Source organism: Panthera pardus, unplaced genomic scaffold (genome assembly GCF_024362965.1).
Source record: "Panthera pardus isolate Hobbes unplaced genomic scaffold, ASM2436296v1 HiC_scaffold_17, whole genome shotgun sequence".
Classification (NCBI taxonomy): Eukaryota; Metazoa; Chordata; class Mammalia; order Carnivora; family Felidae; genus Panthera; species Panthera pardus.
The window spans coordinates 93819140-93835036 of NW_026526732.1; positions in this window are offsets into that span (position 1 = coordinate 93819140).

Here is a 15897-nt window from a genome sequence, read left to right on the forward strand (position 1 = left end):
CTCGGTTGGTTAAGCTCTGATTTTGGTTTAGGTCATGGTCTCGCGGTTCCAGAGTTCGAGCCCCGTGTCAGGCTCTCTGCTGTCAGCGTAGAGCCTGCTTTTGATCCTCTGTTTCCCTCTCTTTATGCCCCTTCCCCGCTCATTCTCAGTCTCTCTCCTCTCTCTCAAAAATAAATAAACATTTAAAAAATTAAAAAAAGAAAACCCCAGTTTAGGGGATTAATTTAGGCAAAAAGGGGTACTTGTCGGCTTTTGTAAACAGACCCTAACGATATCAGCAATACAACTAGCATCAGAGGTATCTGGAACCAGAGACTCAGCTGACATTAGGGTCTCCTTCCTACCCTTTCTTCCTTTTTCTTCTCTCCCTAATTCATTTGTTTTTCCCTTGTTTTTGATCTCCACACCATCCCAAAGATTGACTTTCTTCTAAGGGCCGGGAAAATAGTTCTTAGCTCTTGGGCTCACGTCCTCAGAGATAAAGGGATTCTCTTTGAATAGCTCCAATTCCAGAAGTTGTTTCTCTCTCATTCGGTCATACCAGATTCTTCCTTTTGGAAGAAATAGTTTTCCTTCTCTTTACTTCTATAGTACTTCATCTGTTCTTCTAAGACACTTTATCATTCTGCCCTCTACTGCCTCCCTAGAGAGCTTATCTTTCTTAGTAGACTGTAAATTCCAAGAGGATGGTGATTATGATTAGGTCTTGTTCTTTGTTTTGTTTTGTTTTCTAGTTATTATAATATATAACACTAACAGTAGTTAAGAGGCTTAAGAATATTTCAAATGAACATTTATTTCTAAGGCAGTATTCAGAGTTCAATCTATTCATCCAGAAAATAAACATTCTTCACATAGTTTTGTGATGCAGCAACTTTATTCAGCAGCATAGGGTAAGGTACATGCAGCCCATTGAGTATCTCACTGCAGGGAAGAGTACAGCAGAGTAACAATTCACCACTATGTGGGGGATGGGAATGTTGGTGGGGAGGGATACATGTAGTTAATAGGGCAAGAACATCACGAGTCTATAGTTAGTGATATAAGAGGTTCCGGCTGGCAGACATTTGGTGTAGTGGTAGAAGTCACTGAGACCGGAGCACCTGGGTGGCTCAGTTGGTTAAGCATCCTACTTCGGCTCAGGTCATGATCTCACAGTTTGTGAGTTTGAGCCCCATGTCGGACTCTGTGCTGACAGCTCAGAGGCTGGAACCAGCTTCGTATTCTGTGTCTCCTTCTCTCTCTGTCCCTCTCCAAACTGTGCCTGTCTCTCTATGTCTCTCAAAAAATAAATAAATGTAAAAAAAAAATTTAAAAAAAAAGTCACTGAGACCCAGAAGCATCAATACAGATCTTGGAAAGGGACTGACAATGAAAAAAATGACCTAAGAAAGAATGAAGATGCCAGAGAGATAGCCAAGGATGACCTAAACTGGTAAAATACTCTAGCAGAAAATCATCAAAGGGGATTTGCCAGAAATTAGAGCTGCCAATGCTAGAATACAGTGACTGGTGGTCCTGTGAACCAGAGGAAGGATTGAGTTTGAAGGTGGGGACCAAGGGACTTCATCTATGTAAAAAAGACAGAAACAAGCTTGGGCCCTACGAATATAGTGTAGAGGCAATATCCAGAAACATGTTTGAGAAATAAATGGGTGAACACAGATGCCACCTCTCATTCCCCTCTATTACACCTTCAGGAATTTACCTTTTATTGTGAGTATGGAAACATCATGTGTGGTGAAATAAAAGGGGAACAAATGATACTTCTATCTTGAGTTGTTTTTATTCTTCAGGATAATTTTTTCTCCTGATCACAAACTCCATCTTGTGAAAATTTATCTTCAATATATTGACAAATTCTTTTAATGTTTATTTGTTTTTGAGAGAGAGAGAGAAAGAGAAAGTGGCGGAGGGGCAGAGAAAGAGGGGACAGAGAATCTGAAGCAGGCTCTGTGCCCACAGCAGATAGCCCAATGCGGGACTCGAACTCACGTGAGATCATGACCTGAGTTGAAGTCAAAGTTGAATGCTCAACAGACTGAGCCACCAAGGCACTTGACAATTTCTTTTTTTTGTTTTTTATGTATTTTGATAGAGAGAGAGAGAGAGCACTCACATGAGTGGGGGAGGGACAGAGAGAGAGGGAGAGAGAGACAATGTCAAGCAGGCTCCTCACTGTCAGCAGGGAGCCACTAACCAACCTGAGATCGTGACCTTAGCCAAAATCAAGAGTCAGACGCTTAACCAACTGAGCCATGTAGGTGCGATATGATGACAAATTCTTAATAGAAAATATCAAACTAAATGACACCATTGGCAGGTTTTTTTGGGGGGGGGGTTATTTAATGTTCTTATTGCTTTTTTTGATTCAGGGTTTAGTACAGGGCTTTGCAGAGGCTGGTAAAATGTGTCACATAGTACCACCTTCAATGATTGAAGCTTAACTTGAATTAAGTTCTATCAATCATTGGTCATGTGACACAGAAAATATTATTTCATGTCTCTGACGTGGGATTCTTTATCTGAAAAATAGGACTGATGCTAAATATCTGGTGGTTATGAAGGTGAAATAAAATGCTATGTTAATACCATTGATATAGGACCTGTCTTACAGTAGATGATGTGAATGCCAGCTACAAATAACTGTCTATGGAATTTAACAATTGTCCTTGTTTTTATCTTATTTTTGGAGATAATAAATTTTAACACTTGTTGGTTAACATACTATATTTACTAAATTCTTGGTAACTTGGAAACTGCAACGATATTTCCACTTCCAATACATGAGGAGTGGTCCTGGGGGAAGTTCTGCTTCAGGTACTGATAGACTAGACCATTATGGTCCATCCTTCTGACTAAAATTGTTTTTAAAAGCTGAGGTTGACAGATAGTCAGTTTGAAGTCATTGGAGAGCAACCAAAGAAGTAAAAATTTATGGACCAAGATTGAGGAGAGGAGGGAAACCAAGAGCGGTGCCTGGCGCTGGAGACTGCTTTCTTCCTTAAGGTGGTTGTCAATTTCAGAAGCAGAAGCTGAAAATGTGAAAAGTTTGGTTTTAAAATTATTTTTGAAAAGGTAACATATTCGTAAAGTACAACATTTACAGTATACGTAGAGAATAGTGAAAGTTTCCTTTTCATTCCTCTTCTTTAGGTACTATTTCCCTTTCCACAAGGCAACCAGGATTACACACGGTATATCCTTGTGTATCTGAAAATTAGATTATTCTTATAGTAAAAAGTGCTATATATATTTCCAATGAGTGGCATGGCAGATCCGTCAGTATCTGTTTGATACTGACTGTATCTGTTTGATACAACTGTTTGATCAGTTTACTACTCAGATAGAGCTATTGCTCAGGTTAGTCACCTTCAACCAATATTCTTAGATATTTGTGTAAAATATATTGAGGGGAAACTCATTTCAAAGTAAATATTGTATGTAGACACTAACCCACTTATTTATTTCCATTTGTAACTTAGCCAATGCTCCAAAAAAAAAATTGTAGAATACTTTCTGTAAGTTTTGTAGTTTTCTTCTGTCTCCTGTTTTCTTTTATGAATTTTCCAAACAACATAAATTTGTGAGAGCCTTGATAGGCATTGCGTGTGGGTCTTGCAAAAATACTCAATGGTATTTGACCAACTGATGCCTGAGTGGCTCAGTTGGTTAAGTGTCCAACTCTTGATTTCAACTCAGGTCATGATCTTCTGGTTGGTGAATAGAGCTCCACACTGGGCTCTGCACTGACACCACAGAACCTGCTTGGGATTCTCTCTCTCCCTATCTCTCTGCCTCTCCCCCTCTATGAGTGCTTTCTCTTTCTCTCTCTCTCTCAAAATAAATAAACATTAAAAAAATACTCAATGGAGATATGTTGGCACAATAAAACTTCTTAGAACTTCTATAACTGTTGTCTACAATAGGGTGGGGTCCATTTAACTTTTTCTTAGTGTTAGTTGCCTAGGAAAACCTGAATTAATTATAATTTATTCTATTGATGACTTAATCCTGCTCAAGTTACCCTCCTAATGTTTTAATTAATATCCTTACCTAAATTTATGCTGTTTTTTGTTCCTCTTTTGTATTCTTCTGTTTTACCATCTAGCTTTAATATTAGGAGCCTCCTGTTTTAATTTCCTACCCATTCTAATTTGCCCACTTATTGAGTGCTTTTAATTTTTAATCAATCTTTATTTTTAATATCAATCTGCTTCTTTAAATTTTAATTTATTTCACTAAAAACATTCTCGACATGATAGACACTTTTCCAAAGAAAACATCCAGATGGCCAACAAACGCATGAAAAAATGTTCAGCATCCTCATCATCAAGGAAATACAAATCAAAACCACAATGAGATACCAGCTCACACCAGTCAGAATGGCTAATATTAACAACACAGGCAACAACAGATGCTGGCGAGGATGTGGAGAAAGAGGAACCCTCTTGCACTGTTGGTGGGAATGCAAACCAGTGCAGACACTCTGGAAAAAAGTATGGAGGTTCCTCAAAAAATTAAAAATAGAATTACCCCACAACCCGGTAATAACACTACTAGGAATTTATCCAAAGGATGCAGGAGTGCTGATTCTTAGGGGCACATGCATCCCAACGTTTATATCAGTGCTACCAACAATAACCAAATTATGGGAAGAGCCCATTGTCCATCAACTGATGAATGGATAAAGAAGACATGGTATACACACACCCACACCCACACCCACATCCCCACACACACAATGGAATATTACTCAGCAATCAAGAAGAATGAAACCTCGCTGTTTGCAACAAAGTGGCTGGAACTAGAGGGTATTATGCTAAGCAAAATTAGCCAGTCAGAGAAAGACAAATATATGACGTCACTCATGTGTGGAATTTAAGATACAAAACAGATGAACATAAGGGAAGGGAAGCAAAAATAATATAAAAACAGGAAGGGGGACAAAACATAAGAGACTCTTAAATATAGAGAACAAACTGAGGGTTGCTGGAGGGATTGTGGGGTGAGGGGATGAGCTAAATGGTTAAGGGGCATTAAGGAAGACACTTGTAGGGATGAGTACTGGGTGGTATAGGGGATGAATCACTATATTCCACTCCCGAAATCATTATTGCACTATACGCTAACTAACTTGGATGTAAATTAAAAATACAATAAATAAATAAAACATTTAAACTTACAAAAAAAGAAAAGAAAGAAATTCTACAATCCAGTGTGTTCAAGGGATTTTCTTAGGAAAATGGTGCCATGAATAAATAAGTTTGGCAAACAATGACTGAAACCTAGATATTATTTACTGCTATATCATTTAGTGCCTTTAACATCCTAATGTGAATTTTGAATCTTTCCAAGAGTACAATATAATATGTAGCTATTGAATAAGTCAGTTCCTGGAAGGAAATAGGTGGTACATTCACAGTGGGTAACTGAGAAACATTTAATAGAAGGAAGCCAACATGGGAGAATAGAGTACTGTTACCATCTCCAGGCCTAAAGAGGCAACTAAATGGAGATGACTGTCTCACAGAAGCTGTGACTCTGGTAGGAAGACAGCCAACTAACTAGTGGCAATCCAGCAGAAGGGAAATAAGAGAGTCAGGAATAACTGGCTATCTTCATTTCCCCATCTCCTTTAATGTCCGGCTTATCTCCCCATTCTCCCTCAGCCCTCCTCCCCCTTAGCCAAATCCAAGAGGAAGGCAGAGAGGGCAAAGGAACCTATAGTCCATACAGATCAGCTCTTTGGGCACAGAGCCGAAGGGAGACTGGTAAAGAGTGGGAAGCAAAATATTCTGTACAACTGTGGATTCCTTTTTTTCACAGATGACTGTTTGGGACTACAGTATTCTGCAGAACACATTTTCAGAAAACTTGACATTATCCATTTATAAAGGTATCCAAACTGGTACATATGAACACATGTTTTAAAAAGCGATGACGGAAGGTGCCTGGGTGGCTCAGTCCGTTAAGTGTCTGACTCTTGGTTTCACCTCAGGTCATGATCCCAGGGTCAGGGATGGAGCCCTGCAAGGCTTGCTCCCTGCTAGGAAGGCACTGGGCGTGTAGCTTCTTTGGGATTCTCTCCCTTTCTCTCTGCCTGTCTCCTGCTCACAAGCGCTCTCTCTCTCTCTCTCTCTCTCTCTCTCTCAAAATAAATACTTAGGGGCACCTGGGTGGCTCAGTTGGTTAAGCATCTGACTCTTGATTTTGGCTCAGGTTGTGATCTCAGAGTTCACTAGTTCAAGCCCTGCAAGGGGCTCCACATTCACAGTGGGAGAATCCCAGCTTGGGATTCTCTCTCCCTCTCCCTCTGTCCCTCTCCCACTAGTGCTCTCTCTGTGTCTTTCAAAATAAATAAATAAACATTTTTAAAAAGGCTGTTGGGGTGCCTGGGTGGCTCTGTCAGTTGTAGCTCCGTCAGTTAAGGGTCTGACTGTCTTGATTTAGGCTTAGGTCACGATCTCACAGTTTGCAAGTCAAAGCCGGGCATCAGGCCTTGTACTGTCAGTGCAGAGCTTGCTTGCGATTCTCTCTCCCTCTCTCTCTGCCCCTCCCCCACTCATGTGCACGTGTACACACGCACATATTCTTTCTTTTTCAAAAATAAATTTCAAAAATATTGACCTAGAACTTAAAAAACAAAAGGCTGCAAACAAACATTTAAAAAACACTCGTATAGAAAAAGTGACAATGGAAGAATCTACACTAATATGAAATATTCATTCAATTTTCACTTTAATGAATCAAATGTTGATTTTGGAAGGAGCAGAGTATAATTTCTCCAACAAAATGGTAAGATAAACAACATAATGTCCATTTTCTTTTGACTTATGAACTAGGATCACAGAGTTGGTCATTTTTGCAGAAATATTCCAGGGCTTTAATTTTCCCAGAGATCTTTATTAAGATCTGGTTATTCGGATAATTTGTCTTGAAGCATCTACTATGGCATCCATATAAATTTTCTTTTTTCCAGTTTTTAATTGATTTAACTCTACCAGAAACTCATCTGATAATAACTCTTATGGTGATTTGAGCAGTTCTTCAACAGCACTTTCACTGACTTCAGGCAATCCTGAAACTTAAATTTCACTTGCATATGTTTACATTGTGTCACTGGCTACACTGGCAAGAAAATGACCAACAAATGGGTTTGGTTCTAATACACAACGCTAATGTTATTTAGGGACAAATACTCATAGACTAATTTTATAAATGGATGTTCATTAGTGAAAATACTGCATTTTGCTTCCCTAGAACTTAATTTATTTAGGGGATCAAATAATGAATATACATCTTTAGAGCCCTTAGTCCAAAGGAATAAGTAAGAGTTCAGCTTCTATCTGATCTAATGAGATCTGGATAGGTGTGACTCACTATAATTCTGTTCACACTAGAAGCCCAACCATACTGTTGATAAGACAGAGAACTTCACCAATAACTCCCATTACTTGTCAGCCAAGAATTCAGTCTGAGGGAAACAACCCATCAGTTGGTTTCTCTGACTGTGACAGTGCAAAACCTATCCTCCCCCCCCACTCCCTTTTTAACATATTTAAATACCTATTTCTTTTGCAAAGGACAGTGTTTCAGGGCAATATCTGCCAGGCTATTTTCCTAATTTGAAGTCAGTCACTAAAAAAGTTAGCATACTAAGAAAAACAGTCTTGTAAGACAAATTGTTCTGTTTTACTAGTTAGTATTTTATGACTTATTATGTTTGCTGGGATTTATTCAAGTATTAAATGCCAAATATGATTACTAGGTGCTTTTTGTCAATTTAATACATACATATTCTTCTAAGAAAGAAGCGGTTTGTTTGTTTGTTTGTTTGTTTGTTTTTAAATAGAGATCCTTCTAGTTTGTTGGCAGGGCTAGAGGCAAGAAAGCAAAATTCTCCTAGCCTTGAGAGAGCTACTGAGTCTTTCAATTGACTAGAATCAAGAAATTGTGTGTTAACTCCATAGACATTCATGGAGTGAGCATTATGTACCATGTGTTTGGCACTGAAGATGAAGTAGTGAGGACCAACTTGGTCCCTGCCTTCATGGAATTTAGGCTAGCAGATCAAAATTTAAACCTGAACTTCTGGGTATAGCATAATAAAAAGTGTTTCTAAGCAAAAACAACCCCTCCCTAAAGATTCTGTGTTGCAAAAGAAGTATATTAGACTGCTTCTGTTGCAAAAGTGTGTTCAAATAATTTTCATGGGTAGCTATCAGCTGAATGTCATTAAAACACAGATTCAAAGAAAGCAATATATTTAAACATTAGTGATAGTTGTAGTTATGACTGATACATATGCTGTGCATGAAAATTAATACTGCCATGCTTGTTTGATAGGACTTTTTGGTGCATCTAAATACTCAAATCCATCACAGAAGTGCAGCTTAAACAGCAAGAACTTGATCGGATGAACTTCCAACTTGGTATTGAGTTGCTTAACAAGTTGCACATACAAATCAAGTCGCTCTTTACGGAGAATCTAAAATTACTGATGGTTTCTATTTGGAAAATGATTCTGCCCACCAATGCTACCTCTTGATGGATAAAAACAGTTCATTCCGACAGTGTAATCAATGCAGATCGTTTTTCTGACTATGTTTTCTTCCTTTGAAAATTTCTTTTATGCCTGCACAACATAGGCAAAGCTGTTACTAGTAACTTTTCATTTGTTGACAATAAGTGGTATCATCAATCCCAAGCATTTGTGACATATTAGATGTGAATATTACAAACTTATCACAAGAGAAAAATATTATTTGTTTGGTGACTTACTTTATTGAAATCCTTCTCACTATTCTCAGTTTTCATACGGGTTGCTTCTTAGTACTTTTTAGGTTTTGATAAGTTAAAGAGAAGCAATTTGCCTCACTTATTGCTTTGCACTCACCTGAGAGAACTAATTTCCATGATAGCATGGAAGGTACAGTTAACAGAGTTCACAAAACTAAATAGTATACTGTTCTTTTGAAATCAGGCCTTCTTGGGGTGGTCTTATTATCCTATCTGAAATATGCAAAAAAAAAATTCCCAGACTCCACAGAAAGTAAAATAGGGGTGTCTGATGGGCTAGGTCGGTAGCACATGTGATCTTGATCTCAGGGTTGTGAGTTCAAGCCCCATGTTGGGTGTAGGGATTACTTAAAAATAAAATATTTTTTTAAAAGGTTATTTATTTTGAGAGAGACAGAGATAGCACAAGTGAGGAAGGGGCAGAGAGAGAGGGAGAGAGAGAATCTCAAGCAAGCTCCACACTGTCCATGTGGAGCCCAAAGCAGGGCTCAAACTCACAAAACCATGAGATCATGACCTGAGTCAAAACCAAGAGTCAGACACTCAACTGACTGAGTCACCCAGGGGAACCCAAAATAAAATATTTTTTAAAAAGAAAGTAAAATAATTTTTCTAGCCCTCTCAACATTTTGTTTCTTTCACCTCTTTGTACAGTTTTCTTATGTTTTTAGGTTTTACCCAAAATAAGTGAAAGCAAACAATTTTTGAAAGCAAATAATGATATGAGAAATCTTTAGACATGTTGAAACTACAGTAGTCAAGTGGCTTTTCTACCTTACCTGTATTCACTAAGATGAGGATTCTCAAACAAGCCTGCATCAGAATCACTGGAAAGCTTGTTAAAAACACAGGTTGCTAGGCCCTATCTCCAGTATTTCTAATTTAGTAGATCTAGAGTGGTGTCTGAGTATTTGAATTTCTGAGGAGTTCTCAGGTGCAGCTGCTGATCCTAGGAAATCCCTTTCAGAACCACTGCCTTAGAAAAAGCTATTTGAATGTGTAAGGAAATGGGAATGTTGACATGGATCTAGTATATGCAACCTGAACCATAGCTTCTATGGTAACCCAGAGGACCTGCCATTTACCAAGGCATTAAGAAATAGGTTGGGGAGGGGCTGATTTCAGCTGATCTCATGGGTCATGGGATTAAGCCCCCTGTTGGGCTCTGCACTGGCAGCACGGAGCCTGCTTGGGATTCTCTCTCTCCCTTTCTCTCTGCCCTTTCCCTGCCCATGCTCTCTCCCCCTCTCTCTCTGCCATGAGTACTCTCTCTTAAAATAAGTAAATATTTTTTAAAAATGAAGAAATAGGATGGGGATGATGACATCACTTTCTGTAATGAGCCCTGTGGTAGGTGTCTTCTGTATACAAGAAATAATATTGTGGGGGGCACAATATTATCAGTCGGTTGAGCGTCCTACTTCGGTTCAAGTCATGATCCACAGTTCTTGGGTTCAAGCCCCGCGTCAAGCTCTGTGCTGACAGCTCAGAGCCTGGAGCCTGATTCAGATTCTGTGTCTCCCTCTCTCTCTGCCCCTCCCTGGCTCACACTCTGTCTCTTTCTCTCTCTCAAAAATAAATGAACATTAAAAAAAATTTTTTTATAAAGGATAAAACCAAAATAAAAAAAAAGAAATAATATTGTGGGGTACCACAAAGGAATTGGATTGGCCAACTCCAGGGGAACAATGAGATCTTGGAGAGTTAGAGGTCAGGTGACAGTGCTGGATAGATAGAGATAAAATAGGTGAAATTACTACAATAAGCCACAGGGATGAAATGGTAATTAGTATTTTGTTTCTGGGTTCTATGGTGGTGACTAATTCATCATGGAATTCCCAGAAACAAAATGGATGGGCAGCTTACCAAGGTGCCACCTGACATATAGATATAGGTCTTCTGGCCAGAAGACATAATTCAATTCCCTGTAGTGGGATTCATGATCCCTGTCAGTTCCCAAATCTAAGCCAGTTCAGAGTCTGAGGGAGTCCTGGTCTCTTTAAGAAAGGACCTTACCACTCTTCCATCAGTGTTTATGGTGAATTTTCCTTCAAACCTTCCCGAGAGTCAGTTTAACAGTTGACTCTGCACTGAGGAAAGGAAAATACCCCAAAATTCTGGGAATTATATTAGATAATCACTCTGAACTTACACTGAAACCAGAAACCAGAAATACCATTATGGTCCTCCAGACAGGGTTTGGGTTTATGAAGGCCAGAGAATGGATGGAAGGTAAGCCTAACCCCATAAAACATTGGATCAATGTGGTAGCCAGTTTCTAAGATGGCCCTAATGATCCTTATCTCTTATTATTTATTCCCATTAGTGATCCCTTTTTATATTGTGTCAGGGTTGGTCTACATGACTAATAAAATATGGCAGAAGTGATGATATATCACTTTTGAGGTTAGATAATAAAAAAAGACTGCAGCTACCATCTTGGGCTCTGCTCTTTGGGAAACCAGCTGCCACATCTTGAGAACACCCAAGCAGCCTATAGAAAGGAAGGAAAATGAGGTGTTTAGCTAAAGCCAGAGAAATTGAGGTCAGCCAACAACCACTGACTAAACTTGGAAACAGATCCTCCAGTCTTCTGATGACTATAGACATCCTGAGCCAGAGCCACCAAGCCAAGTAGCTAAGCTACTTCTGGATTCCTGACCCACAGAAACAGTGAGATAAATGTTTGTTGTTTTAAGTTGCTAAATTTTGAGGTAATTTGTTATACAGCAATAGATATACTTAAAACAACAATACCCTACTGGGTTATCTGAAGCAACTGCCTGATAAAACGTCATTGTATCCAAATATATTTTGGCGTGCATTGCTAAATGATAATTTATCTTTTTGAAACGTACCACAATATTATTACCATACCTAAAAATTGGCAATAATTGCCTAATGTTATCCATTCAATCACTGTTCAAATTTTGCTGATTGTCTCCTGAATTTTTTCTTTAGTACTTTAGAGAGAGGGTCAGGGAGAGAGGCCAAGGAAGATAATTATTTTAAGCAGGTTCCAAGCCCAGCATGGATCCCACCTCAAGGCTCGATCCCACGACCCTGGGATCACGACCTGCACAGAAATCAAGACGCTCAACCAACTGAGCCACCCAGGGACCCCAATCTCATGAGTATTTTTTAAAATTGTTACAGATTCACATAAATTCCATGCATTGCAATTGGTTGGCTTTTTTTTTTTTTAATTTATAGATTCTCTCTCAATTACTTTCTTTTCCTTTGTAATTTATCTGTCGAAGAAATTGAATTATTTGTCCTTATTTGAATTTTCCTTATTCTGAATGCTGCCTACTGCATTCACATGGTATCATTTAACATGCTTATCTGCTTTGTTTTTTGTGTTTTGTGTAAAGTGTTAGTGATAAAGATTTGTTCAGATCAAGATTTGTTTATTCATTTATTTACTTTGGTAAGATGTCATCATAGGTACTCCTTTTAAATTCTGAACCATGTCAATATATTTAAAAATAAACATATACAATTTTAAAACCAGTTTTCTTTCTGTGAAAAAAAAACAATCATGGTGCTCGGGGCACCTGGATGGCTCGGTCAGTTGAGTGTCTGACTCTTGATTTCAGCTCAGGTCACGATCCCAGGGTGCTGGGATTGAGCCCTGTGTTGGGTTCCTCGCTGAGCATGGAACCTGCTTAAAATTCCCTCTCTATCTCTTTCTCCACCCCATGACCCTGGCTTGTTCGTGGACATGTGCTCTTTCTAAAAAATAAATAAATAAAAAATAAAAAAATTTTTTTTTAAATCCTTAAGAAAGAAAAGCAATCACGTTGCTCAAGTAAAGCATAGCCTGAAACTTCTCCAATTTATTTGCAGACACTGATTAAGCATGATTTCATTTAAAAAAGGTGAGATTTGCTTGCCAATCCTTAGAGAGCTGGTCTATTGAAAGTTATGATGCTAGGGGTGCCTGGTTGTCTCAGTTGGGAAGGCATGTAAATCTAGATCTTAGGGTTGGGAGTTTGGGGCCCATGTTGAGTGTAGAAGTTACTAAAAAAAGGAAAGAAACTTGAAAAAAAAGAAAGCTATGATGCTAATGAGTGATACGGTAAATAAGCCAATACTTTAGACTTGATAGATTTCTGGAGTGTGCCTTTCAGGACAAATATTCTTCCTCTCCCCCTCTTTTTTTATTTTTTATAAGTGTTTATACATTTGTAAAAGAAAGAGGGTAAGTGGCAGAGGGGCAGAGAAAGAGGGGAACAGAGGTTCCGAAATGGGCTCCCCTGACAGCAGCAAGCCCAACTCAGAGCTTGAACCCACAAACTGTGAGATCATGACCTGAGCTGAAGTCAGATGTTCAACCGACTGAGCCACCCAGGTGCTCCCCAAGAACTAATATTCTTAGTAGCTGGATTTGATCCTAAAATGAAGGGTCCTATGTGTTTTCTTTTCTTCAAGTCACCTGCATATCAGAACACACAATTTCTTACAAAGTTATACTTTTTTATTTTCTTTCTGTGAGTCTTAACAAAAGTATATGTGGCAAATATATAGCTGGTCTGAGATCAATATCAACCTCAGAACGCCTTTAGCATTCTATGGTTTATTTAACTGGAATATCTTGTCAAATCTTTGACAAGACTAAATGAAATTTCTAGAAATCACTTAATATTTTTCCTGATAAGGGATGTGTATGTTTATTTAGATTTTTTAAAATGTTATGTGCCCCTCAGAGGAACAGTTATTTCTTGAGCCCTGTGAAATATAGTTTGGTAGTGAATTCAAGATGGATTTACCTCAAGTAACTAAGGAATGGAAGAATAGCTGCCCTATTTATTGTCTTTCCTAGAGTTAATCAAAATGGAACATATGTATCAAATAACATATAAAATATGGTAGTGCTTAAAAATTTTATGTGATGCAAATGATAGAGATTTTAGTCATATTTCTGTCTATTCTATAGATAATCGTTAAGTGAAATAATTTAGATAGTAAAAATATACCAAAAAAACCTCACAAAAAACAAAAAACAAAACCTGGAGTGCCTGGCTGAGCATACAACTCTTGAACTTGGGGTTGTGAGTTCAAGCTCCATGTGGGTGTAAAGATTACTTACAATAAATAATATTTTTAAAAATCCTAAGACACTCTTGATTGCCTATCCTACAGCCACTTCTGTGAACTTCCCTGTACAGAACTCTTTTTTTTTTTGTTTGTAGTGCAACAGCTCCAGAGAATGAATCATGTTTGATCTAAGCCATGGGAGAATTTTACAAATACCAGGGCACAACCCCAGAGCAATTAAATCAAAATCTGTGCAAGTTGGGCACAGGTGAAGATATGTTCTAAAAGCTTCCCAGGTTATCCTTATATGCAGACAGGAAGTAGGGCCACAGGGCTAAACCAATTATGGCAATCCAGTCTCTTTGTCAGTGGCCAGAGGAAGATGTGTAAACGCTGTTTTGTCTGAAGAGACTTAAGGAAGATTCTGCTAAGGGCTTCTGGTAAAATTTTTCCCTGAAATAGGATAAGAAGATAAAAAGAAAGATTTTTACGTGCCAATACTCCTGCTACTTGCTTGTGGCAATGTCATGTGAGAGCATAATGGTTGGTTGGTGGCCATTTGCAGCCATGAGGAAAGATATTATTGAAACAATAAAGACAACAGAGCAGAAAGATCAAAAGATTCCAAGTGTATCAGTAGGAAAACAGAGGCAGTGTGAATATAATGAGGATTGCGTATTAATTATAAGAAACCCGACTTTACACAAATAGAAGAGTTTCAAAAGTAAAGGTTTGGTAAGGGAGTCAGAGAATCAGAAAAAGAGATAAGGTGTGAGTGGACAGATTGGAGAGAAATCCAACAAAGCAAGTTCAATTGCTTGCCAAGTGAGACTGCACAGGGAGAACTCACAGAGAAGTCTCTTCAACTTGTCACCCTATAGGAAATAGTAGCGTTTGTGTAACTATCACCTCTGGGTCTGCAGCTGTGTCCAGTGGTGGGTCAGGGGCTGCTATTGGTTAGTAGGGCCAGTAGGTGGCAAAAGAGGCAAGACACTGATTGGGGATTTAAAAAAAAAAAAAAAAAAAGACAAGGTAGGACTCACTAGGTACCTCTACCATCACCGATTCTGACAGCAATGACCTGAGCTTAATGGTTTCAGTTCCATGCACTTTGATACAAACTCTGCTTTTGTCCAATGGAATTAGTTTTGCTGATTGTTTCCTTAGCCGTGCAGAAGCTTTTCATATTGATGAGGTACCAATAGTTCACTTTTGCTTATGTTTCCCTTGCCTCTGGAGACGTGTTGAGTAAGAAGTTGCTGCAGCCGAGGTCAAAGAGGTTTTGCTTGCTTTCTCCTCTAGAATTTTGATGGCTTCCTGTCTTATGTTTAGGTCTTTCATCCATTTTGAGTTTATTTTTGTGTACGGTGTAAGAAAGTGGTCCAGGTTCATTCTTCTGCATGTCTATGTCCAGTTTTCTCAGCACCATTTGCTGAAGAGACTGTCTTTATTCCATTGGATATTCTTTCCTGCTTTGTCAAAGGTTAGTTGGCCATATGTCTGTGGGTGCATTTCTGGGTTCTCAATTCTGTTCCATTGATCTAAGTGTCTGTTTTTGTGTCAGTACCATACTGTCTTGATGATTACAGCTTTGTAATATATCTTGAAGTTCGGAATTGTGATGCCTCCAGCTTCTGTTTTCTTTTTCAGGATTGCTTTGGTTATTAAGGGTCTTTTCTGGTTCCATACAAATTTTAGGATTGCTTGTTCTGGCTCTGTGAAGAATGCTGGTGTTATTTTGATAAGGATTGCATTGAATATGTAGATTGCTTTGGGTAGTATCGACATTTTAACATTATTTGTTCTTCTAATCCATGAGCATAGAATATTTTTCCATTGTTTTGTGTCTTCCTCAATTTCTTTCATAAGCTTTCTATAGTTTTCAGTGTATACAATTTTCATCTCTTTGGTTAGGTTTATTTTATGGTTTTGGTGCAACTGTAAATGGGATTGATTCCTTGATTTCTCTTTCTGCTGCTTCATTATTGGTGTATTGAAATGCAACCGATTTCTGTTTTGGGTTTTCCATACAGAGTATCATGTTGTCTTCAAAGA